General features: G+C 46.4%; 1 long non-coding RNA gene across 1 annotated transcript in view; it reads right to left on the bottom strand.

The window, feature by feature from the left end:
• Positions 1–12,086, bottom strand: part of LOC139051625 (uncharacterized) — a 42,267-nt gene extending 30,181 nt beyond the window's left edge. Inside the window, exons 1-2 of the long non-coding RNA XR_011509454.1 lie at positions 11,309–12,086; positions 10,313–10,633 (exon numbers count right to left, since the gene is read on the bottom strand). This is a non-coding gene — a long non-coding RNA (uncharacterized lncRNA). The remainder of the gene's footprint in view (positions 1–10,312; positions 10,634–11,308) is intronic.
• Between the last annotated feature and the right edge of the window lie 15,826 nt (positions 12,087–27,912).

Here is a 27,912-nt window from a genome sequence, read left to right as displayed (position 1 = left end):
CGTCCTTCAGTTCACCATTCGCGTCCGCATGCGCCAGCAACATACCGTTTAAAAAAGCTTGAACTTTGCAAAAAAATTCGGTACATATTTCGCCACTTTGGCGAACCTCAACATTCACTAAATATTTTCCATCACTACTTTTGCGGGCCCCAGTCCACAAGACGAGAGGAAACACTTTACTACGTAGTACAGTAATCCGCACGCACACTTCAGACCGAGCTTAGCAGTAGGCTCTACTTCACTCTCCTTGACTTCAAATGTTCCTTGCGCCCTCTTTGAAGAGCCTTGTCCTTGTTCAATGTGAATAAGTGCAGCGCAGTTAGCACCATAAACTGGATCGTTTTTGTAGTGAGCTGAATCATGCACGCTGAATGCATAAAGCCTCTCTATTGAAAAAAAGTAATGCGAATGCATGCTCCAGAACGAGCGTGGCTAACTCATCTCGAGGACATAATAGGCCTCCCCTGTCAAATTGTTGCGTGAACACGCGGTCTGGATTGCATTCAGCTGCGTCTCTGCTGACTACTTCCCCACTCGCCACATGCCGAAAGGTTCTTTCGGCGTACTTCTATTCCAAGTGTCGTTCGCAGAGGACACACTCCGTTGTCAACTCGTTGCCAGCCCGTTTGACGTGTTGCGAGTCGCGGCCACAATTCACAAGCGCTGCGTCTTTAGGCGGTCTAAAAAGGGAGGCCTTGGCTGTGCACGTTCTGTATCCGCTTCTGCAACCGTGTACAAAACATGTTCGCGCTTTCGACGCCACGAGAGCACGACGCCTTGTCTAACACATAACACACGAACAGCTCAATATCAGGCACTACGCACCTCAAGTTATTCACAGTGCCACGTGTGCGATGCTTTCCAGTGATCACGACCGACGTGCAAACAAGCGCGGTCTACATGGTCTACACGCCTACGCTTGTCCAGCAGACCTCGCTCGCTTTATTGACTTCATTTCCGAAAACAGATTTTTCTTACTACGTGGTGTGATAGACGCTCAAAAAATCAGCTAAAGTGAAAGGTGCATGACATATACAAGAGTACTAAAGACAAAAGTTCACAGATGGTGAAATAACAAAAGAAAGCGCAAGAAAACGCGAAGGCCGTTTCATGTACACACATAAAACAACAAGATATTCACATAAAGTCCTCAAGACCTAAATGTAGACGAGCTCCTGATATGTGCACTAAGATATTGCACAAAATTGGACGACGTGTATGACATAGTCATGACAACTATAAAAAGGGAAAAGTCACTGGTAATGGCAAAAACAGTGACACTCAAAATACCTGAAAGATAGAATAAAATGCTAACATTGTTTGATTGAGAGCCATACCAAAAGAAAGTTTACTTATAAATCTGCACGAAAGTATATGAAATGCGTGACATGTTCATTACTGCTGAACAAATTGAAAAAAAAAACATGGCAGAAGAAAATAACATTGTACTAGAAACTAAAACACACGTTATCCCATTATTTTACACTTGGCCACAGCTTGAGTAACGGTGGCAAGGGGAACAGAAGGTAGTCGGCTTTTGCCGCAGCACATAGAAAACATTCGCAGAAAGGCTTATTCCTCAATCAAAGACCAGGTAAAACAAGCCAACACGACTTTTCTTTCTACCCGAATGCAATGCTTAGCAATAAAATTACGTCACTTAAGGCACTAAGTCGTACCTACTGGGCTCTCCTTTGTATAATAAACACGAACTGCAAAAATCTGCATGTAGGACACTTGCAATGCTCATGCTTTCCAGAAGAAAAAAAAGCGTATCATGCCTACCCATGAAGGTTGTTCGCGCGGTTTTCCCATCGGGGGTTACTGAGATAGTACACAAACACTAACAGTAATATTTCAGCTGTTAGTAGGTTCGTAGAACGTGATACACAGAAAAAGCACTGAGGGCGGTATGGAAAGCTGGACAAGTTACTGAAGTTGCAGAATGAGACTTGGCACAGAAAAACACAAGTCACAGACCAGGTGACAGTGAGGAGGAACATCTATTTGTCAGCTTTCTCTACCGGGAAGAGGCAAATGTAGCACAATCAAGGCGCAACGACGTCCGGAGCCTCATGGAGCACACAAATGGACAGGGCTGTGTTCTTGTACATGCGCCTTCTGATGTCCTTGGGTCTGAGCGCTCACCTATTGTCTTTAGACACCCGGAACAACCTTGCAGGACTTGTTTTTGGGGTACTTGTGCACCACTGCACGATGCACGAGCGGTACGAGTCGTGAAACGGGTGAAACATCGCGGAGCACAAGCACACAGCTACCGAGGACCACAGAACTGACGAAACTAGCCACGTCGGTCAACGCACAGCAGCGCACGCATCTCGATGACAGTAGATGAAAATAAAGCGTTACGTAAGCAGCCGCCGGGCCGGCGGGGACGGCACGGCGGCGCAGGCCCGTAGTCAGTCGGTGAGGGAGTTGCGAGGGGGTTACGAGAGAGGGCGTGGGAAGAGGAGTTGGGCAGGGGGAAGGGCATGGCCACCTGGATCGGCGCGGGTGCGCGCGACTCTCTACGAGGCCATGCAAGGGAAACGGATTTTTGCGTTCGCCCATTAGAGAGGCCGGACAGGCCGCCATTGGAATATGAACCTGGCAACGTCTAACGCAAGAACGTTATCTAGTGAGGCGAGTCTAGCAGTGCTATTGGAGGAATTAGGGGGCAATAAATGGGATATAATAGGGCTGAGTGAAGTTAGAAGGCCAAAAGAAGCATATACAGTGCTAAAAAGCGGGCACGTCCTGTGCTACCGGGGCTTAGCGGAGAGAAGAGAACTAGGAGTCGGATTCCTGATTAATAAGGATATAGCTGGTAATATACAGGAATTCTATAGCATTAACGAGAGGGTGGCAGGTCTTGTTGTGAAACTTAATAAGAGGTACAAAATGAAGATTGTACAGGTCTACGCCCCTACATCCAGTCATGATGACCAGGCAGTCGAAAGCTTCTATGGAGACGTGGCATCGGCGATGGGTAGAGTGAAAACTAAATACACCATACTAATGGGCGACTTTAATGCCAAGGTAGGTAAGAAGCAGGCTGGAGACAAGGCAATGGGGGAATATGGCATAGGCACTAGGAATAGCAGGGGAGAGTCATTAGTAGAGTTTGCGGAACAGAATAATATGAGGATAATGAATACCTTCTTCCGCAAGCGGGATAGCCGAAAGTGGACGTGGAGGAGCCCGAACGGCGAGACTAGAAATCAAATAGATTTCATACTCTGCGCTAACCCCGGCATCATACAAGATGTAGACGTGCTCGGCAAGGTGCGCTGCAGTGACCACAGGATGGTAAGAACTCGAATTAGCCTAGACCTGAGGAGGGAACGGAAGAAACTTGTACAAAGGAAGCCGATTAATGAGTTAGCGGTAAGAGGGAAAAAAATTGGAGGACGCTTAAGCTTCGCCTTCAAGAGTGGGACGCGATAGCGTTCCCGTCGACCCGCCAATGGGTGTAAGACAATGGGCTACAGGGCAGCCATCACTTACGAGGCGCCCCGCATCAGACGCGGTGAGCGTCGAGCCATATGGTCGAGCAACGCGGCTCTCGGCGCAGCAACGAAACGTACGCCTGAGCAAGCGGAGCGAACCAAAGAACTCGGTATCCCGGAGGGGGAAATGATGCACGCCAGCCAAACGCCGTGATCGGCATGGGCAGAGAGATAGAGAGATAGGGATCTAAAGAAAGGAAGGACGCTTGATTCTACAGAGGGAGCAAGGCGAAGCGTTGTCAGGGGAGAGAGTCCGAGCCGCGACAGCTCCAATGCGCGCGTGGCGCGCCATCTGTCGGGGCAGCGCCGTACATGGAGAGGAGGCGGTCTTCTGTGTTTGCCGCAAGATGGCTCTCCGTGTGCGGAAAGCGCAGAAGAAATGCAGCGAAACGCACTTCGCTACTCGTGTAATTGCGACTTCTGTAAGTTACATGTTCATAATTACCGATATACACCACAGTATAACTTTCACGGCTCGTTTCGAAGGCAACACCGCATTCACTAGAGGAGCGTTTGTACCTTTTGGAAGCATCGAAATCGTGGCTGAGTGGTAGCGTCTCCGTCTCACACTCCGGAGACCCCGGTTCGATTCCCACCCAGCCCATCTTGGAAGTTGCTTTTTATTTATGGAGTGCCTGCCGTGATTTATCGCTCACGGTCAACGCCGCAAAACGCCGACACCGACGCCGACACCCGACGCCGACACCGACGCCGACGACACCGGCTTTTCTGCGACACGAGCTCCTTAACGCTATCGCGTTAATAGAGGAATTCCAGATCAAGCTACAGAACAGGTATTCGGCTTTAACTCAGGAAGAGGACCTTAGTGTTGAAGAAATGAACGGCAACCTTGTGGGCATCATTAAGGAGTGTGCAATGGAAGTCGGTGGTAACTCCGTTAGGCAGGATACCAGCAAACTATCGCAGGAGACGAAAGATCTGATCAAGAAACGCCAATGTATGAAAGCCTCTAACCCTACAGCTAGAATAGAACTGGAAGAACTTTCGAAGTTAATCAACAAGCGTAAGACAGCTGACATAAGGAAGTATAATATGGATAGAATTGAACATGCTCTCAGGAACGGAGGAAGCCTAAAAACAGTGAAGAAGAAACTAGGAATTGGCAAGAATCAGATGTATGCGTTAAGAGACAAAGCCGGCAACATCATTACTAATATGGATGAGATAGTTCAAGTGGCTGAGGAGTTCTATAGAGATTTATACAGTACCAGTCGCACCCACGACGATAATGGAAGAGAAAATAGTCTAGAGGAATTCGAAATCCTAAAGGTAACGCCGGAAGAAGTAAAGAAAGCCTTGGGAGATATGCAAAGGGGGAAGGCAGCTGGGGAGGATCAGGTAACAGCTGATTTGTTGAAGGATGGTGGACAGATTGTTCTAGAGAAACTGGCCACCCTGTATACGCAATGCCCCATGACCTCGAGCGTACCGGAATCTTGGAAGAACGCTAACATAATTCTAATCCATAAGAAAGGGGACGCCAAAGACTTGAAAAATTATAGACCGATCAGCTTACTGTCCGTTGCCTACAAACTATTTACTAAGGTAATCGCAAATAGAATCAGGAACACCATAGACTTCTGTCAAGCAAAGGACCAGGCAGGATTCCGTAAAGGCTACTCAACAATAGATCATATTCACACTAACAATCAGGTGATAGAGAAATGTGCGGAATATAACCAACCCTTATATATATGTTTCATTGATTACGAGAAAGCGTTTGATTCTGTCGAAACCTCAGCAGTCATGGAGGCATTACGGAATGAGGGTGTAGATGAGCCGTATGTAAAAATACTGAAAGATATCTATAGCGCCTCCACAGCCACCGTGGTCCTCCATAAAGCAAGCAACAAAATCCCAATAAAGAAAGGCGTCAGGCAGGGAGATACGATCTCTCCAATGCTATTCACAGCGTGTTTACAGGAGGTATTCAGAGACCTGGATTGGGAAGAACTGGGGATAAAAGTTAATGGAGAATACCTTAGTAACTTGCGATTCGCTGATGATATCGCCTTGCTTAGTAACTCAGGGGACCAATTGCAATGCATGCTCACTGACCTGGAGAGGCAAAGCAGAAGAGTGGGTCTAAAAATTAATCTGCAGAAAACTAAAGTAATGTTTAACAGTCTCGGAAGAGAGCAGCAATTTACAATAGGCAGCGAGGCACTGGAAGTCGTAAGGGAGTACATCTACTTAGGGCAGGTAGTGACGGCGGTTTCGGATCATGAGACGGAAATAATCAGAAGAATAAGAATGGGCTGGGGTGCGTTTGGCAGGCACTCTCAGATCATGAACAGCAGGTTGCCATTATCCCTCAAGAGAAAAGTATATAATAGCTGTGTCTTACCAGTACTCACCTACGGGGCAGAAACCTGGAGGCTTACGAAAAGGGTTCTACTCAAATTGAGGACGACGCGACGAGCTATGGAAAGAAGAATGATAGGTGTAACGTTAAGGGATAAGAAAAGAGCAGATTGGGTGAGGGAACAAACCCGAGTTAATGACATCTTAGTTGAAATCAAGAAAAAGAAATGGGCATGGGCAGGACATGTAATGAGGAGGGAAGATAACCGATGGTCATTAAGGGTTACGGACTGGATCCCAAGGGAAGGGAAGCGTAGCAGGGGGCGGCAAAAAGTTAGGTGGGCGGATGAGATTAAGAAGTTTGCAGGGTCGGCATGGCCACAATTAGTACATGACCAGGGTTGTTGGAGAATTATGGGAGAGGCCTTTGCCCTGCAGTGGGCGTAACCAGGCTGCTGCTGCTGCTGCTGCTGCTGCATTAGAGAGATGGCGCCAATTTCCTGTGCCACCGAAACCGGGAGTGTCCCCCCCCCCCCCCCCTGGTTATGGTGGCTGGCTTCTGCTTTCACGCATGGATGGATGGATGGATGTTATGAGCGTTCCCTTTGCAACGGGGCGGTGGGTTGCGCCACCAAGCTTTTGCTCTTATACTGTCTGAATGTCCTACCTAGGTTTTAAAAAAAAAACCACTGTGAACTCCCACAACCAAACTTTCTAACCCACTATTGGAAACTTTGCTTTTGTACGTATCCGTTTTTTTCGTTTTCCTACTATTCTTCCACCAATCTTCCAAATGAAAGATTGCGCGCTGGTGTGCTTTAGCACACCCGCGCGTTTCAGCGCCCCTAGCAGCGCCTGGAAATTTCATCGGTCATCGCGCTTCTCACTCGCACGGCGCTGATACGCCGCCCGTCACACTGCCCCTTTCTAGCCACTACAATGTATTCATGAGCGGGTAGTCGACAAGACGAGTGAATGATTGAATTTAATGGCTTTGTGGAATCGACATGCTGCCTTCTGCGTGGAAGAGGAAAATTCAAAGAATTCATTGTGGACGAGGGCTATAAACCACAATCCTAGCGATCACAAATGAATCGAACAGCCTTTGTTTGTACCGATTCAACTTTGTTAATGTCGCACTCTTTATATGCGTTCCAGACGCATGAAGCGTACTCTAATACAGGGCCACTGAGTGTTTTATTTATTATTAATTTAGTGTATTTTGGCGATTTAGATAATGTTCGTCTTAAGTAACCTAATTATCTTACTGCTACAGATGTAACGTGTGATCAACGCGCTGTGATCACTGCATGTTGTGTGTGGAGATAATTCCGAGGTATGTGTACAAACGTACCCAGACAACTATTGTGTTGTTAAAAGCGTACGCATGCTGTGAAGGAAAGTGGCTGTTCGAAAATGACACCACTACGGTATCTTGAAAGTTAATGCACATCTGCCAATGGGTACACCAGTTGGAAGATCTATTGAAGGAATCCTGAAGTAAGGTGTGATCATCAGGAGAGGAAATTACCTGGTATATACTAGGACACAGTCGTCAGCATAAAGACGGATTTTTGACTTAACATTTCTGGGAGGGTCATTTAGGTCAATAAAAAATAAGAAGGGGCCCAGAACAGAGCCTTCGCAACACCTGAGTTTACATATACAGTTGAAGATGAATTGGAATTAATAAATGAAACGAATTGAGAGCGACCGTTAAAAAAGCTAGTTATCCAGTCGACCAGTCGAGGATTATTTAATCTTACGTTAAAAGTACTTAGTATCTTTGTTGTGTATAACTATGTCGAAAGCTTTGAAAAAGTTTACAAGTAACGCATCAATTTGATTTCCAATATCAAGATTGCTAGTAATGTCATGCGAAAATTGCACGAGTTGTGTTGTTTTGCTAAAACGACGACAAAATCCATGTTGTATGTTAAGGAGAAGGTTATTCGATTCAAGGTATTCTGTTGTGTGCTTGTGTATGAGATGCTCCAGTAGCTTTTTTAAAATCGAGGCAAGCGATATAGATCTATAAATAGAAAAACTTTTCACCATATATTTGCAGAGGCGGGACATTGGCTTGCTTCCATGAGTGGGGGATGACGCCTGAAGTAAGGGATTTGTGAAAGATGACCGCCATGTAACGTGAACACCAGAGAGAGTATCGTACCAGAAAGCTGTTCGGACTATTGTCAGGACCAGTGGACTTAACTGTGTCAAATTGAGAATGAAGTTTACGATGCCGTTTTCACTGATAACAACATAGCCGATAGACAGCACAGGATAAGTACTTGTGAACAGTGGGAGAGAGTTGTCCTCATACGTGAACACTCATTTGACGTATATATTAAAAGCATTACCTATTTCAGAGGGGTCTGATATAGCCATGCCATCTAACATAAAGGAAACTGCAGCCGTTTTAGCTGGTGGAATAGAAGTCCAGAATTTCCGTGGGTTAGAGTGTAATAATTCTGGTAATTCAACTTGAAAATAGAGTTTTAAGCAATTTCAATTTTGATGCGCACTTCATCCTTAGCAGTGTTAAGGCGACTGATACTGTCAGGATTACGTGCCTTTTTCAGTCGGCGCAGACGACTAACACGACGAGGCGTTTGCAGTATGCTGCGATTCATCCATTGAATTTTAGGATTTCTCTATTTAGTCTTAAGGGGAACAAAATTCTCAACGCATTGTTTTACGATGCGCTTGAATGAATCGAACAATGTGTCAATGTTATCTTGTAGACCCAAGTGCTTGGAAGGAATCAAAGGTAGAAGCTAAAGCGCACGTTTAGATGTGTCCTCACACGAAAGAAGTCGAAAAAGCGTGTAATACTAGACTGCGGTTTTCTCAATTAATAGTTAAGGGAAACATGCACAGCTTTGTGGTCAGAAATGCCATTAATTAGATGGCAGTGATAACCAGTTTGGACGAACTGAGAACTGAGACATCAGATCCAGAAGAGAGTTATGGCGGGTTCGAGCTTCTACGATTTGAGTAAGACCAAGGGATAATGAAAGAAAAAGAAGTTTCCTACAAAGGGAAGGGTCTCGACCAGTTCAACTCAGGGTTCGCCAGTCAATATCCGATCCTATAAATCCCCCATGAAAACAACGACCTGGGTTCCGAAGTTGTGTTCCTGCATGAACATGCTAAGCCTCTGTAAATCTTCTGGAGAGGAACCTGGCGTACGATAGCGTACACCAACTATTATAGACAATTTTTTTTTAATAGAGCTTGCACCACGCAACATCAACGTTACGTGGGTCAGGGAGCATAAAACATTTCAGGTTTGAGCGAATAAGCAACGCACGACCACCACATTCCGTATTGCTTACATGGCCGGGTGGGCTAACTTCAGAGTCAAACACGCCATTATGCAGCCAGTTTTCTTTTATGGCCACTACATGGGTAGAGTATGACGTAGCCATAGCATAAAGCCACGAACGTGTTAACAGTACTTCTTGCATTGAAATACAAAATACACAGAATACTAGTGCTTGGCGGTAGTCAAAGAGAAGTTGCTCCGCATTAGGAACAAAGGTTGTTTTGGTAACACGACCAGAAGCGCGCTTTAAACTGTTTGTAATAGTGTCCTATGTGTGGCGCGCGTCATTGATGTAGGCACGATCGTACCGTAGTTTAACTCTGGATCCATTATCACGAAAGCTTGAAGTTGCATCCCACAATTTCTTAAGTACGGCTCGCACGTCCGGTGCTACTCCTTGGTGATGTGGAAACCAGACACTTTCACTTTGGTAACATTTTTTTTAGCTGGAACTATTTTTCCTTAAAGTCAAACATTTTCATTAGGACGGGACCTGATCACCCTTTGTTTGACCCGCCTGCACGATGACAGCACTCAATATCCGGACACCTTGTCTTATAATGCTTTCTTAACACCTGTGTTACAGTATGCAGTAAAGAAACAGTATTTTCATCTCTTATTGTTTAGGGCAAACCACGCAAATGAATATTGTTCCGTCGTGAACAATTTTCTAAATATACGGATTTCGAGGTGAGTTTAGTGACCGATTTCCTAACTGAGACAATTTTGGAGTCAAGCTTGTCATACATTACACCACGAATCAACAGCTGCTGTAGATGATTCGAGCGAAGCTACAAGTGTTTCAAGGGCTTCGAAGCACGAATTAAATACTCCTTGATGTCGGTAATGTCAATCATAATTCGTGACCAGCCAACAATTGCGCGAGAAGATTACCCGTCTCTAAAGAGAAATTAGTTGAGAAGTCACTGCTACTTGTAGCAGTTTGATTAGCCTCACTTGCTTTTGATGTAGTTGCGGAAGGGAACCCCCTAAGTCCAGGGTTAAGTTCAAGGTCCCCACTTAAGAGAAGGTTGACGTGACAGTGCAAAATACAAAAGCAGCAAGCAGCGACACTGCTCAGGCCGAACAGCGATAACAAAACGCAGCAATCGGAATGGAAGCTATAGTCATTTTGAATATAACATACCTGCGTGAAAAACAGGCAGCCATTTAGTAACATTCCGGTTTCACTGCTGTTGTGCCACTGCGAAGGCCTTTATAGCATCCGGTGTAGACGTGAGTCACCACAGGTTATCGGCGATTGGTAGAACGACGATGACGTCAGTCAGAATCGAAGCACGCGGGAGGCCGTCGGGAAAGACACGACGCACACGAGACGGCTACCACCAACTGGAGCGACCGGGCTGTCCATAGGCACACCATGGACCGCATCCACGTGTCGTTGAAAAGGAAGCACAGAAGATAAGGCACCGTCGCCGGACAAAAATCCACGGAAGCATCCAAAAACCTGGGTGGAGAACAGGCAGTGATTTAGCAACATTCCAGCGTCGCTGCCGTTCTGCCCGTGGGAATGAGGTATTGAGACTGCAACGTATGTACACTGTCTCTGGACAGAGATTCATTAGTTCCAGCATTTGATAGTCCAATGATTTCGTGCCTTACGACATGAAATCATTGGGCGCGACTGATTACAATACTTTACACGGACTTGGCCCTCGCGCTACGGTTAAATGTAGTAAACTGATTTTGTTTACTTAATTTTTATTAGAACAAATTCATCAAGCACTGTTTTCCAATTGGGTGCTTCAGGCAGCACCATTTATAAGTGTCCCTACTGGGACACATTTTCTATGAACCTTTCACGTACTCAGCATACAATGACATCAGTTTGTATAACCAGCATGCGTGTTTTCCAGAACTGCAGTTTTGTCTTGTCAATAACGGCAAAAAAAAAATTATCGTTGCCGGGTTGTTAGAGCATCAAGCTGCAGTGCTCGACCTCATGAGCTTCGGTTCCCACATCGGTCACGCATTAATTTATTTTCTCAAAGGCAGGCGAGACAGGAATCCACCTACCGCAAACTGCCGGGAATGAGGCAAAGAATGTTTCACATTAACAATCGAAAAGACTCAACTATCATTATGTTCTTAAAATGCAATTGTTTCTGTTTCCTTCTCTTACCGTGAAGCGTCAGCCACAGTCTTGCAAGAACAGAAGAGACGACACAGAAGACGAAGAGGACGCGCCAACGTTCTGTCGCGTGCCCGCCAGTGATCCCGTCCCGAAACACGTCAGCGCAGGACGGCGAGCACAGTTCGAGAACGGAGGAGCGTGATGCGCGACGCGACCGGTGGGGCCACCTGCCTTCGTGTCGTGTCTGGGCACGGCAACGTGTCATGGCGGCGAGATCACCCCGAGGCACCCGTGGCCGCTCCAAATTCCCGACCACTGGTACAAGCCGCCGCCCGCCCTCTCCATCTTGGCGGTCCAGGCTCTGCAGCAACCCATCTGCGACATCGGGCAAGCCGGCGGCTGCTGCAGGCGCTGCACCGAGGTCAACGCCATGGACGGTCCACGGAGAAGTGCGGCCACTTCGCGCCTCGTGCTGTCCCCGTGCGCATCCTCGACAAGCGCGTCAACACCAGCGCTGTCTCGAAGGCCGTTCTCCCTGCGCCCACTGCGACAGCAGTACTGCGAGCTGTCGCTGCCATCGGCTACGCCGGCAGCATTGGCTCGTAACCGGCGTCGCTGGTCCCGCGGTGGCGCTTTCCTGCCGTTGTGCGGTACACGGCGCAATGGGAGTCGACGGCATGAGGCGGTGGCGCCTGCGTGGTCCGAGCACAGACAGCTCAGTTTTTTATACGTACATTTGCCCCACGCTTTTCTTGATTTCTTCTTCTTTTTGCATTTATTACGAGTGCACTTTTGTTTATTTGAAGTAATAAAAACGCCATTTTGAATGCGAGAAGGTCGTCCTCGTTGTGACCACCGGCCTTTTCCTGTCGGAGAGACGGTAGATACTGACCGCAAAAATTACGGTTATGGAATTCCTCCTTGAGATAGTGAGCGGTGACAAAATTGCCTTCTTCAATTTAAAGTTTTAGTGAGCCATGCACGTAATCTTATACTGTGTGCTTAACTATGTATATCCTTAGTTTTCTTTTTTTTTTGGAAACAACTGCGGGTACAAATATTGCGGCATAATTTAAATAAGTTACTCACCACACCCTAGCCGCAGCACCGTAGTCGCGTTTAGATAATGAAACTCTTTCCGTGTTTCAAACGAACAGCGCTGCTAATTGCTTACTATCGTTTTGCATCCTGTCATATTAAAAAACACTGCGGCTAGGCGTTGACGTAGATCGTGATGAAAACTTAATGCAATTTGTTCAATTTGTTCCGTTCAAAAAGCAAACCCCTTGAAATGAACACGATGTTGGGTTCGATAACAACAACGTCTCGATGGTCTTACTAGAGTCAAGCAGTGTCTCTTAGAATGTGCCGTCCTCGAAGTAGCCGCTGACGTCTTTAAGCTATACGGCTGTTGAAACGACGCCCGGTAATTAGAGGACTGTGGCTCAAAATGCACTTTCACGGTTGAATTTCCTCAGCCACAAGGTTTCCACGACAATTTCGCAACGGGCCTATCCGATAGCTAGCAAATGAAATCTTGTACCGTGGCTAGAAAAGTGGATTAGTGTCGTGCTTGTCCCAACCCCAGCAAGCCGGAGGCAGAAATGAAAATTCGATACGACATTCAAGTTAACTTACGAATCGATTTTGACTGGATGGGCTGTAAGTCGAGCGCCATTAGGAAAGAGCCTCGCCTGCCTTGCGCCCTCACGGGTAAGAAGTGAAATGAGGAGGCTGTGGCTGATTTCACGCAAGAAAGTTTAGTTCAAAGCTCGTCACGGGCCACGCATGCTGTTCGCAACATGCTTCCGTCCTAGAGACTCGCGTCTCAGTCCGCACTAAGTGTTGCCAGTTCTTCCGTTTAGGTCTTGCTCGACATTCACAGATGGCTGCAAAATGGCGGGTGCTCATTTAGGTTTGCTCCTTCCTTGCATGCGGCTGCGCCGTTACGCGCACGAGTAATCACGCTCACACTGCAGCCGGTGACTGCTGCGACGCCGCAGTCAGAGGGACGGGAACCGCGCTGCTGCTTCGTATTCGTGCCTTGGTGATCAGGTTTCCTGTAGACGAGGGACGCCCTGGAGCCCGCCCTCGCTCCCAGTCGCCTAAGAACGAAGTCATCATCATCATCATCAGCAGCAGCAGCAGCAGCAGCAGCAGCAGCAGCAGCCTATTTTATGTCCAGCCTTGCGATTTAAAACAGGAGGACGACGACATTTCAGGGCCACTCTGGACGAGTTGGTCTTTACCAAAACGCTTGCATGGTGTTAGAGCAAGCCAACGTGGACCGTGAACGCAAACAACCCGAAACGCAGGCTTTCAACTTTTGTCATCCGGCGATCGGCCGTAAATGTAGCCAATGCGCGCAGAGAAAACCGTACACGCAAAGAGACAAAGTCAACGCCGGGGCTGCGTGCAATAAACCGGGGAACATCATCGCGTCGTTCAGTTCACTATTCGCATCCGCACGCGCCAGCAACATACGCTTTAAGTAGGTTTTAGCTCTGTGAATCTGAAGGGGGCCCCGAGGAGGACTCTGCGGCTCGGCCAGCTAGACCTCGAGCTGCGCAGTTCGCCTCCTCGTTGCCCCCCAGGCCCGTGTGCACTGGGCACCAGGCGACAGCATGGTCCTCAGTCAGTCCGGGGCCCAGGATATCAGTTACGCACCTGGGAAGTGTGCTTCTGAGGTATAAGCGAGAGGCGACTTGTGAATCCATCAGGATATATATGCGGCGCGACTCCTTCGTTCTGCTTCTCTTATTGCGAGGGCTATGGCTGCTGCCTCCGCGGTGGCGCTTGATCTGGTCCGTATAGACGCGCAGGACACATCCTTGTTGTGATTGGTTACTGCTATTGCGTATGCCTGTTTTCTAGGGCCTTTTAGTGGCGTGGAGTAAAGGCTAGCGTCGGTGTAGTAGGTATCAGAGTGGCTAGTTGTCTGGAGGAGTTTTCGTGCTCGCGCTTGCCGCCGCTTTTGGTTGTAGAGCGGATGCATGTTGTTGGGGACTGGTTCCACGATGATACGTGTTCGTACGTGCATCAGTACGACGACCGTTTCGTCTTCGCAGTATTGGAGGGTGAGTGGGTACCCCAGTCTACGCAGTACTTTTCTGCCCTGGTAGGTGTTGTTGAGTCGTTCTCTTTCTGCGATTAGCGTGGCGGCGGCCAGTTCTTCATATGTGTTATTTATGCCGATCGACATGAATCTGTCTGTGTTGGCGCAGTTCGGAAGTTGCAGTGCATCTTGTAGGGGTTGAAGGGACGGACTCCGGGATGAAAACCAAACTTGGGCGGGTTTATTTTACATTATATACAGAGAGATGAGACTCAAGTAACCGTCGTACAGTCATTACGGGTCGGCAGCAACTCGGACGCTGCGGCCCGCGGCAAGAAGTTCGAGAGAGTTGAATCAGGGAATCAGGGAATGCTCTGGTCTCTCTGGAATGCTTCTTTTAAACCCTTCGAGGACTGGAAGTCGCGTCATGTTCGACCAATGGGAGAGTCCGCTCAGATGACGCCATTTTCAGCCAATGGTTGGCGCCCGTATCGCGTTGTCACACCCGGCGGCTCTCTGTGGTCTTGCCTCGCAGACTTGTAATGCGCTTCTTCCAAGGCGGAGAATGGGGGGGTACTCATGCTCCATTGTCCGAGGGCCCACCTGCTCCCGGTGCTACGGCCGCGCAGCGGTAGCAAATGTCTTCTTCAAAGGCGATGAAGAGGTACGCTTGGGCCTTCCCGGCACGTCCGGCTGTCACGGCGCATTACCGCCGTCTTGGTTTGGCACCCACTTTACTTCCAACAATGCCGTGCTATCCCTTCGCTTTCTGGAAAACTCAAGCATTGAATAGCTCCTCGGCGGCACACGACCTGGGGGCCGCAAACTTGTTTGCACGTGTCTTGTGGCCTTCAACTTGTTTGCTCGGGCGCTCCTCTGGAATGTGCTTTCCTGCTTCTGCATTCCTCAATTAGCTGTGCTGCGATTCGATGTGGTCTGGGGAACTCGAAGTAGCCTCAGGAAACGGCGCCATATCTAACAATCTTTGTATAGCATTCTTATAAGCTTGTCGATGTGTTCTATTTCGGTCTTGCGTGTAGATTGAAAGGGTAAGGCGAAGGTGATTCGGCTGAGGATGAAGGCCTGTACGAGGCGTAGTGTCTCGACTTCTGTTATTCCATGTTTGCTTCTTGCTATTCTATCTATGAGGGTTGTAATGCTCTTGACAGTATGTTTATGTTCGTCTGTTGCCGTCTCTACGCTGTTATTTTCTTGTACGTGCATGCCCGGGATTCACGCTACCAGTGTCCTGTTGATGCCCTGTCCTGAAATCGTCAGGTCAAGGGGGGGCGGGGGTGTCTACGGTTGGACTGGGTGCGCGAGGGTCTTATTTGCAGGTATTCTGATTTGTTGGGGGCGCAGGTCATGCCTACTGCCTGAAGGTCGCTAAGTAATTCGTAAAATGCCGAAAAGTAATTCGCACCAATCTTTTAAAAGCAATCAATGCCACAGAGACTTAAGGAATGGCATGTTATCGCTCGTGTTCAACCATGCGGCCGCGCTGTCATTTTCCTACCAAAACACACACAGTAAAACCACTATTAGCTATTAGTGTTTCCGCTTTCAAGCTACTATTTAAAGGCTATAAAGACTTAACGTCCCACCCGGTTGCACGTGTTGAAGCACGTGGCGCAAGAAAACGTTCTGACTATTCTGCAAACCAAATGTACACGAAACACACCCGCGCACACGAAAACGGAAAGAGACAAAAAGAAAACGACGCAATTGTTATTTAAAGGCTAAAAAAAGAAGCCGACCAATCAAAAACAGAAGCAAGCTCAAAGCAACTCTTGCTTTCGTCGCCGCCACGGAGCCCAGAAACGCACTTCCATTCGCCATAAAACACCAGCGCCTTCAGCCCTCCTAGCAGCGCCTGGAAATTTCATCGGTCATCGCGCTTCTCACTCGCACGGCGCAGATACACCTGCCGTCACACTGCCCCTTTCCAGCCACCATAATGTATTCATGAGCGGGTGGTCGACAAGACGAATGAATAATTGAATGTAATAGCTTGATAAATCTTGATAAATCTTGAAGCTTGATAATAGTTGATAAATCACAATCGCAGCGATGACACATGAAACGAACTGCCTTCGTATGTACCGATTCAACTTTTAATGTCGCACACTTTATGTGGGTTCCAGACGCATGAAGCGTAATCTAATAAAGGGCGAATGGCCGTTTTATTTATTTGTGATGTAGTGCATTTTGGCGATCTAGATAAAGTTCGTCTTAAGTAAACTAATTATCTGTTAAGTTGTTTCCCAATTTTTCTAAAGCAGAAGACGGGTCTATTCTTGATGCTCTCAGGTTTAATTATGACTCTTTCAGAAACAACACTTGTTCGGTGAATGACTTGTAGCTTTTTTTCAAGGGGGTAATTCCCGAATGCATTCAGCGTTTCGTGCCAAGGATAGCTAAAAAACATAACTTTCGAAATCCGTGGATAAGTCGAGTAACGCTGCAGTTGCAGCGAAATTTGAAACGCTTAAAGAAGAGAGCGAGAACGACAAACAGGTCTGACTTGAAACTAATGGTCGAGCAGATGTCAGAAGAGGTGAAGAAGAAGATTGCGCATGATAAGAAAAACTATTTCGATATAGCACTGCCATCAATTATCAAAAAGGCACCCGAAAAATTTTGGAGATTGGCGAGCCCGAAATCTCGCTCTAACGACGGATGTGTAGTTTATGGTGGTTGCGTGCAGGATGATGCAGGGTTTTCGACGGCATTCAATAAAAATTTCAAAGGCGTATTTACGCAAGGTGACGGCCGTCTTCCGCCTTTTGAAGTGTCCGCACCTCCTGTTCCTGATGTGGTAATAAGTGAACATGGCATTTCCGTAATTTCGGTTTGCTCCTCGGGTAACAATCCTCGAAACACGTCCCAGTCAGTAAAGCTATGTTTCCGAAGGCTTCTGCCAACTTCGTCGGTACCACCGAGCGGGACAGCGACCTCCACAATGTAATGGTCACTTCCCAATTTGTGGCCCGTGTTGCGCCATTCGAAGTCCGCCATACCACCGCCATTACTCCTGACGAAAGTGAGATCGGGCGTTGTGTCTCGGGTGATCGAGTTGCCGATTCTTGTAGGGTATCCTGGGTCGGTAATTAGAATCAGTCCCAAGTCGGTAGCATCTTGCATTAGGTCCCTGCCCTTTGCCAATGTTTTGGGGTAACCCCAGGCTTGATTCGGCGCGTTGAAGTCCCCGCAGATTACCAGCCTGTTGTCGGGCCCCGCGACGTTGCACACTTTGTGTAACAGTGCTTTGAATTTCTGCTTTCCGTGTGAAGGGCTACTGTACACGTTTACCAGAAAAGAGCTTTCCTTCTGCTTTTTCCCGGTAACCACCTCTACCATGGTGTGCTCGATTGGGCTTTTGCTCAATAACTCGTGCTCGACGTACGTGATGCCTTTTCTCACCAAGGTGCAAACTCCCCTGCCACTACTGCTGGCCGCGGTCCGGAAGCTTGGTGGGCTGGCGTGGGACCGGTAACCTGAGAGCTTTACTTCCTCAATGAGGGTCTCTTGCAACATGATAATATCTGGCTTTCTTGATACTTGTTGTAAGTGTTGCTGAAGCGCAGCCTTTTTCCCAGCAAAACCGTTGCAATTCCAATGCCAGACAAGGAGGCCTTTCACTGCTGTTGTGGTTGCGATGGTTAATGTCCTATCTGTGTTTGCTGAAAGTTAGCCATTTGCGTTGCCAAATTCTGTACTGTCGTCGTTAATTGCTGGCACGTCTGTTCAATTGCTATGAAACGGTCGGTAATTGTCTTGGTGAATGTCGTGCGAATATACTCTTCAAAGTGGGTGAGCCTATCTTCAAGGTTGTCTACCCTATCGCTGAGTCTCCGCTCTTTAAGATTTTCAATTGCTCTTCTCTTGGGTGCCGGACCCACCGAGGCCGCGTTCTCTGTCCTCGGGTTCACCGCTACTTCGGGCTCATCCTCGGTCATTGCCATCTGCTGTGGTTGTGGCGATAAAGGCTGTGCGTGCTGCTGTTGTAGCTGGACCGTCATCATTCTCTTGATCTCTGCCATTTCCTTGCTGAGGTTATTGACTGTCGCCTCTAGTTCAGTGTTCTTCTTCCGCAACACCTCGTTTGCTTCTGTTAGCGCCTTCATTGCCTCACTTTCGTCTTTAAATTTCCCTCCACCACCTCGAAATGGCGGTGACTGCTGCTGCTGTCGCTGCTGCTGCTGCTGCTGTTGCTGCTGCTCTTTCTTGGCTACCCCCGACTTTACTACGTCTGCCCAGGCTACTCTGTCTTTGGATTGGGATCGGCGGTGGCGGCTCATGCTTCTGTTGTGACTTTCGCTGTTGTTCCCGCGCGAGCGTGACTCGTGGTTTGGTACGCGCCTACCTCGTGTATCTTGTCCCCGACGCGGATGGCCTGAATCTTGGCATAGGTCAAAGCACGCCCCTTATCGGGGGTACTCACCACCATGATATTCTGGTGTAGTTTGGGGCAGAAGGTATCCGCCGCACCGTCTTCTCTCGAAACCCTCGCCGCAGCCATGATGGCCGAGGCAACGATCCCAGTCTGCGTTCTTGCGATGATTAGGCCTCCCCGCGGCCTCACGATCACTTTGGTGTCCTCTCTCGGCAGCACGTCTGGCATTCTCGCTGCCCTTGTTGTCGTTGCGATCACTTTTCTGTTGACGTGGTCTCTTGTTTTAGGCCTCGACTGGCGAGCGGCGGAGCCCTCGCTCGCCGGGGCTGTTATGCGCTGGCCCACTTGCCACCAGCCGATCCCAGTGTGGAACTCCTCAGGAGAAATCTCTTGCCCTTGCACCTCGACGCATATCTGGCCGGAGCCAGGGCTCGATGTCGTCGGAGACGTGGCCGTCTCCATCTCGGACGCCATGTCGTATGGGTCCACGCCGGGGTCAGGCCCAATCCCGGCGGCCACGAAGCAAGCCTAGGCTTAGCGCACCACCGCACCGACGACGGCGAACAAGTTCCAGAAAACGCCGAAAAACTTACCTTACGTTGAAAGTTGGGTATCGGGCGATTCCTAGCGCCTTCACAAATACACTGGTAACAACGAAACTGCGATTTGAGTCAAAAGACACTGTCAAATCGGTCGTCGAAGACGGAGCCAGTGCCAGCGTTCAATTAGAGAATCACTTCGTCGTCTTCCAGCCTCCACCTTGAGGTAAAAAAATTTCCTAGACCAGACAATATCCCAAATGCTTTATTGAAACGTTATGCTGAGTAGTGTGCAAAATACTTACATGTTCTGTACACTAGGTGTTTAAAGGAAGCTGCAGTACCTGATGGTTGGCGGGATGCCAGAATCGTGCCTTTGCACAAATCCGGTGACGAAACACTCATTCAGAATTAGCGTCCAATTTCGCTAACCTCCACAGCTTGTAAAATGTTAGAGCGTATTATTGACAAACATATAACTGCTGTTATTGAGGAACATAAACTACTTACCTGTATGCAGCACGGCTTTAGGCGAGGATTTTAGACTAATACCCAACTTGTAGAAAGCATTCATGACTTTGCAGCAGCCGTAAACGAGGGTAAACAAACAGACGTAATTTTCATGGATTTCCGATAAAGTCTCCCATAACAAATTGCTGCGTAAACTAAGCTACATTCTCCAAATAACAAACTACTCGCCTGGATAAAGAGTTATTTGACTAACCGACGTCACTTTGTAACACTAAATTCAGCCAGTTCAGATAAGGTGCCCGTTGATTCTGGCGTCCCCCGAGGATCAGTTCTTGGTCCACTTCTGTTTTTACTTTACATAAATGACATTGTGGATGAGATTTCTGTGGGTATCAAGCTGTAGGCTGATGACTGTGTCCTGTACGAAAAAAATTCCTCTGTCGACGATCAAATTAGACTGAATTATGCCTTTAAGAGCATAGTAACATGGTGCAATGAATGGCAAACGGAAATTAACTTCGATAAAACTGTCGTGATGAGAATATCGTTAAAAAATAAGCCTTTATTGTACAACTACAATGCGGAAAACATCATGCTTTCTGAGATAACCGCACAAAAATACCTTGGCGTCTGGATTACTAACACTCTGTCGTGGAACAAACATGTTGACATTGTCACAGCAAACTGCCTTCGAAAACTATTTTTCCTAAAGCCTGTTTCACATCATGCGATTTTCGTCGCACCGGAAGTGCGATTTCCATCGTTTGCGATGAAAATCGCAGTCGCAGTGCCGACCCCCCGATTTTCGGCTGCGACCAACCGGTTGGTCGCACAGTCGCACCGTCGCACCGATCGCTGCGATTTTCCGTCGAAATTGCGCGGAGAGCTGTCAACGTATTCAACGGTTTGTTTTGGAAAATGGCGTCTCGCACGACAAGTGCAATGCGCGGAGACGTGGACCGTCGAATTCGGTACGTACGCGAAGGGAGAATAAAAAACTTGTACCACAGATTGCATTCTCCGATTGCTATGCGTTTGTTGACACGCTACACAGCAAATGAAGTGCATTTTCACGTTTGCTTCGTGCGCCTTTACGAGTTGTCAGTGCTAGGAAGTGTTCGATCCCCAGGAGACGACGAGGTCGTCACAATTTTCTTTTGTTGAGTAGCATGCAAAAATCGCGCTTACGGAGCAGCTTGAATTATTTCAACCTCGGCAAGGGCAAATGACAAGACAGCAAAGTACCCGAAGTTTCAACGTTGCGCTGAACGCGGTACCGTTCAGTTGCATTTTCTTGTCGGTTTTCAAGCACGAATTTCCCGATGCATCTTGAAAGCTTATCTTGCCTCTTATTAAATTTGACAGAGCAAAAGTGTAGGCTGTCGTAATGAATTTGCTACGATAGCATTAAATCCGTGGCTTGAATAAAATGTTACATGCACATTAAGTTGCACCTCTTCTCTGGAGAATGCTTTTTCTTGCACAGAAACCAATAAACATTGACTATGTTGCGGACTTTGTATCCTTACTGCATCTGTATGAACACTTGCTCTGCAAGGTAATTAACTGTACAGCTAGTAGATTAAGTAAATTGCTTGCTATAGTGGCAGTGACAACATACCCTCCTGCACAATTATGTAGAAATCGTGCAACAATGCGAAAAGCAGGCAAACGGCCTGTTCTTGTGGAGATAAAACAGTATAAAACGACACGCTGAAGAAAAGTAAATCAAAACTGTGCAGTGAAGTCATCGAGTACAAGCAGTTCTTGCACGTTCACAGCTGATCAAGTGTGAAGAAACATTCATGCCTTACATGTTTCTAGTAAGTTTCTAAGAAGTTTGTGATCACATATATTAGTGTGTAAACCCATATAACGATATCCGCTGCGATTACTATCTTTATAAGTAATGAAATACCATGCTACTTGCAAGAACATATATCACCTGAAGATTTTAGAACAAATTTCTGCATTTCAACTATACACAATATGTGGTTTATTCAATAAAAGACCACAAACTGGGCTTTTTTGCAATGACAAACTTATTCCAAACTTTACTTACATACAGGGAAGAAAAAATGGCTGTGGCTTAGCTAAGGTTAAGCCCAGGATGCGAAGTATACTAGCCTTTATTTTAACGCGACAGTGTTAAGGAGCTCGTGTCGCAGAAAAGCCGGTGTCGTCGGCGTCGGCTCAGGCGTGCGGCGCTTGCTCAGGCGCACATTTCGTTGTCGCGCCGAACGCTCCGTTGCTCGACGCTCACCGCGTCCGATGCGGGGCGCGTAGTCGCTGCGCCGTAGCAAAGCCACCTAGAAACAGTCTCTGTAGCACGCCGCAACCTTCGCTTCTCATTCCAACGAGCAGCTCTGTCTCCAGGAGGCATCTCACCTCGTGAGTGTCTAGCAGAGGCAAGCGCAGCTGCTTATATACCGCCGCGACGCCGCGAGCGACGGCGCGAGTTGGAGCCCCGTTTCTCCTCTGTCGTGACGTCACGGTGTCACGTGGTATTGAAGGCGACACCGCCGCGCCTGAGGAGCTGGGTTGAGCTCTAGTAATATGCTTCGCATAAAAAATTATAGACAGAAATATTGTTCTTCAATTTGTTCACCTGCCACTGTGGCTATAGCATTCTGCTGCTAACACAAGGCGAGGGATTGATTTGCCAGCCATGGAAGTCGCATTTCGATGGGAGTCATAGGTGAGAAAAAAAGATCTTGCACTTAGATTTAGTTTATCACCTTTTATTGAGCCCTTACACTTCAAAATACTATTGCATAGGGGGGCATGCTTATGCAAAATCTAACACCAATAGAAAGCAAAGTGCAGAATTGTAAAACAACCATATTTCGTGATAATTCGAGTGTGTAAATATTCGTTGCATCAATATGTATTGTTCAACAGCACTGCACGAATAAGCATGATCAGGTATAGCAGGTACTCTGTCAAGAAGCTGGTTCTACAGATGTATAAATGTCAAGGCATGAATGCTCATACTACGTCGCACACATAGCACAAAGAAAACCTTTTTCAAGAGTTGTCCCTTCTGGCAGATATGAGTGGGCCATAAGCAGCAGAAACTTTATTGCAGGACATTATGTAATACCGCTTATGAAAGAATAAGAGAGTGAAGAGGCTTTTAACAGCAGTACCTCATGCTGCTCTAATAAGAGGAACGATGAGCAAAAACATTTCTGGTAGAGCACTTAAACAGTAACTTCCTGAAAGACAGGAAATTCCAGGTGGGAGTTGGAGGTACATTTAGCCCACACACACCAACAACACGGGCATACTACAAGATGGTGTAGTACTACTACAAGATGGTCTAGTACTACTACTACTATGGTGTATTACAGTCTATGGGAAAGCTATCTTATACAGAAATCAAGAATGATGCAACAAGCCCTCGACAACACTGCAGACTTTCTTGGCTAGTCTGGCCTCTCGCTTTCTGATAAGTCAGCTCATATCGACGTCAGAAAAAAAGAAAGACTAGAATCAAGAACTACCCCAGATTGCACATTGTGATCCACATAGCTGGACAAATATGCCCGCAAGTCAACATCCACAAATCCTCAGCTAGTGTAAGTCCATGACGGCAGAGCCAGCATGTGGGTGAAACAATTATGCAATGCCTGGACGCAACTTCCACACCTGGTGAAAAGAATAATCTCGAAATAACGGGGGCGGGCGACCGGATACTATAGAAAATCACAGATGCTGTGCTTGTGTCCAAGGTATGGTACGGTATGAATTACCAGCAGCACACAAAAAAGACAACTCATCGAATACAGGCATCGGGTAGTAATAACAGGTCTTTCCAACTGTACCATGCTTGAAGACCTCTATGAGAAAGAGCTAACGAACAAGCACCTAGACAGAGTAGAGTTGCAGCCTGCAGCACAAATTCTTTGTCTCAAGAGCTCAGAACCTCGTCCCAAGATACTATGCCAGCTAGCATATGAGATGCCAAGACGACTACCCCTCCCTTCAGAAACGCAACCTCGGGAGTACCTGAACTTGAAACACAACAGGCCTACACCATGGAATATGGGGGCAAACAATTAGGCCAGGAGACTATATGCAACTGCCAAACACACAGAGGAGGTTGCTAATCATGAAGATGCAAGCAAACATAAGGCACATATAGTACACTGATCTGGCAATAGCAATGTAACAGTAGTATGACACTACATAAAACTAAACCCCATATAAGTGAGTACCATTCCAGGTCATCCTAAACCTAGAAACGCTGAACTGAAAGCAATCAAAGCAGCACTTGTAATGCAGATAACACCCTGCACAACACCCTGCATGAATTCACCAGAAACTATCTGGGCCTGCACATCACACAAGATTGTCAGGAAAATCAGGAGATTAACACGCGACTTGCCAGCACATGGCCAGAAATTAAATTACAGGATACATAGCCATGCAGATATTCCAGGACACAAGCGGGCTGATAAGCCTGACATAATAACTGAAAACTAGATGAGTTTGTGTGTATTCATTATTAACTAAAGTGCAACAGATAGACAACAGACAAGAACGAAGCGCTCTGTGCGTTCACTTCGTTCCTGTCCATCGTATTTCTGTTGCACTATAGTTAATGAATTCATAAGGCTGCACAGGAGAAGAATGATACCTCTGCCAAAGGGACCGATCTCGCATCCAAATCCACGCGTGCGCGCACACACACACACACGCACACACACACACACACACACACACACACACACACACACGCGCGCGCACACACACACACACACACACACACACACACACACACACACACACACACACACACACACACACACACACACACACACACACACAAATGTTGCAAGAGTGCATAGCATGAAGCAGTATCAACAGGATGACACTAGATATGGATGAGGACTAACTTTCAACCGAGGTTCATTTGTAAAAATGAGGCGAGTTATGTAAATTACCAGAAAAAAAGGGCGATGAGCAAAACGAGAACAAGGTGAAAGCAGGAGCCAACGTTTCGACAAGTGGACTTGTCTTCTTCAAGGTCCACGTGTGGAAACGTTGGCTCCTACTTTCACCTTGTTCTCATGTTGCTCATCGTCTTGAATTTCCATCTCCTGTCTTCCCCGAGTTTTCCCCAGAAAAAGAAAGACATCTTTGAACGATAAATAAAAATTGGTGCTTTATGCAGCCAAACATAAATAAAAATGCTACAGAAAGAGAATAGAGAAAAATTCCAAGTGCAGGAAAAAAATCATTACAATTGCCAATCCTGCATGCCAGCACCTTTCAAGAAACACTGTTGTTATTCCAATAGACAGACTGACAGCTTGCTTATGCAAGCACATTCTTCCAGTTCCATGCCATTTGGGAAAAAAATGAGTTTCCTGGAAGGTAGCCACATGCAGACTTGGTGATCACAATGTTTTTTTCCCTGGACTTGTATATCTATATGTATTTTCTCCCTTTCCTGCTTTTATGTTTGGTTTCATCAAGCACTAGTCTTTTTCAGGTTTTATTGCTGTACTACTTTGTGGTAACCTTTATAGATCACTGCATTTTCACAATAAACCTTTTAATTAGAAGTTAGCATACCCTGTTCTTACTGCTTCACACTGTACATTCTTGCTACATTGGCCAAATAAAAGATGTTATAAGGTATCATGAGGGCCATTAAAGTGACTTGTTGCAGTCTAAAAAAAACAAGAACGAATAGCCTGGCTGCAAATGGCACCAAAGAACACATAGGACAAACAAAAAAAACCGAGATGATCTAACAATCAAAAGTTTAATGTACACACCGAATAAATGCTCGCTGACAAGCAGTAGACTGAACATACAAAAAAAGGAGAAGCAAAAATTCATGTGCGTTTCCTGACGGGAAATACATCCATTTCTAACGGAGGCCATGATGACAAGATTATCCCCACATTTTTAGATCTACAGCTTCCGTAATTTCTCTAGGCAGCTGATCTGCACAGAATGCTAGCTTCTTCCTCTACAATGCCCGCTCAGATGTGGAGAGTGCATTGTAGAGGAAGAAGCTAGCATTCTGTGGAGATCGGCTGCCTAGAGAAATTATGGATGCTGTAGATTCAAATACACTAGGAGAATCTTGTGTCAGCATGGCCGCTGTTAAACTTTCTGAGATGGATGCGTTTCCTGTTGGGATCTGTATGGACGCACATCAGAGTGTTGCTTCTGCTTTTTTGTGTAAATTCGATTTATTGCTTGTCGAACAGCATTTACTCGGCATGTTCAATAAACTTTCATTCGTTAATACACCTCATGATTGTCTTGGTCTCTAGCAGAAAGGTGTTCATTCTTTTTACAGTGAAGCTGTGTATGCCTAGGCAAAACACTCATGGTCTGATCCCAAAAACCCTAGTGTAGGGGTATGAGCCATTATTTAAGGGGGTTTGAGCCATTGTATTCGTCTTGCATGATGGAGGGAGACATTTCTTGTTGGGTACACATAGAAATGCTTATGCATTTCAAACATACATTTATCTGCGTATTATTGCAGGGAAGGGACACAAAGGGGGATGGGGTTAAGACAAGATCATGATGTCATTATTATCTCACAGCAAAGGTGTGGTGGGCCATTGGCTGGACCGATAGTGACGTCGTTTCTCTCTAGCAGCAGAGCGCGCGTGCAGCAGTCTCTCTCCGACATTGCAATAGGTTTGAAAATGTGTCCCTGTATTTAATTAGATTAAATGTGCAGTCGCGGTGTGTCACTTCGTAACTACAGTGCATAACTGAGTCATAAACATTATGATTAACGCATTAGAAAACACGAGTGCGTAACATAATCCAGAAAGACTGTGATGGACCCGCTGGATTAACACAATGAACCACTCATTGCACTTTCCATGACGGTGATCTTGCAAAGTGCAATGTGCAGCATTCCAAATAAACAATGTGATAAACCCAAGCCAAACATGTTCATAACCTCATTAAGAAACACAGACATAACCAATAATATAGAAAGACTTGAATAAACCATTGGAATTAACCCAGTGATAAACACCGGGGCTGCACATTTCAGCTTCGCTGGTTTACCGTCTGTACAGGGTGCATGGGCAGTAACTTTTTCTGTTATTGTTTGTTAAGTATTGTATAATGTTGTGCCAGTAAAACACGTTGGGCTAGTTAGTGCAATGTATTGGTACTGCTTTTTTTGCTGGTTTTTTTTCTTAATGTTGTGCCCTTTTTCCTTTTGTAACAACTTTTTTATTCCCCCTTGCATAATACTCCAACCTTGCAGCCTGCGAGGTATATAAATAAATAGGTACATAAGCACGTCATTCATTCATCTGCATACACCTCGCACCATTCCTTGCTCAACAAACGTCACTGTGTTGATGTCTCGCAGCGTGCATCTACATTAACTGCCGTTTGCATTTCGGTATGGTTTGTGAACAGTGTAATGCATAAAGATTACATGACATTAAGGTTGTGACCTATGCGGTGCATAAGCAAACCTTGCAAAAGATGACAAGTAGGATTGTTGAAAATAAGACAAATTGTATATATCGCAGTTACTTTAACAGCATTTAACTGACCACTCGACAAAAACTTCACTTCGCAAAGATTCCACCACGTACACTGAATCTGCAGTTTTTTTTTTGCTTATTAATGCAGTCGTTACTGCATGGCCACATTGTAGATTTGAAAACAAAGTGAAATAAATTTGTTTGTTGCAATATAAGAATATGTGTAGATCACTGCGATTGTAACCCGACAACTTGATACAAACATGCACACTATAGGACGCATACAAATGCTCAGGACAAATTTCAGAATGTTTGCATCCTGATACTTATGAAAGTGAACGGTTTCATTCCATGGCTGTCAATGAGAGGGAGAGAGAAAACTTAATTCTGTTCGTGGAACAAAAACGCATTGATAAGCTTAGACATATAGTCATTGCTTAACACTTTCGAAATGAATAATTATAGATTGCTATCGACATTGAAGCAGCCATTCGACAGCAAGAAAAGGAATCAGTTTTTCCAGCTCTGAACATTAAATTGCAGGAAATGCAAGCAGGTATAAAATTCTGCCAATATAATGTTTAGGAATACCAAATTGGAATAAACATTAAGGCTTGCATTTGTACTTTCTCTGGCTGAGCAATCTAGTTTGAAATGACTGCCATAAGCATGTCGTAACAATGTTGATTTAATACAGGTTGAAT

Source organism: Dermacentor albipictus, unplaced genomic scaffold (assembly GCF_038994185.2).
Source record: "Dermacentor albipictus isolate Rhodes 1998 colony unplaced genomic scaffold, USDA_Dalb.pri_finalv2 scaffold_13, whole genome shotgun sequence".
Classification (NCBI taxonomy): Eukaryota; Metazoa; Arthropoda; class Arachnida; order Ixodida; family Ixodidae; genus Dermacentor; species Dermacentor albipictus.
The sequence above is the reverse complement of the archived record's forward strand: the minus strand, read 5'-3'. Positions and strand labels throughout refer to the sequence as shown.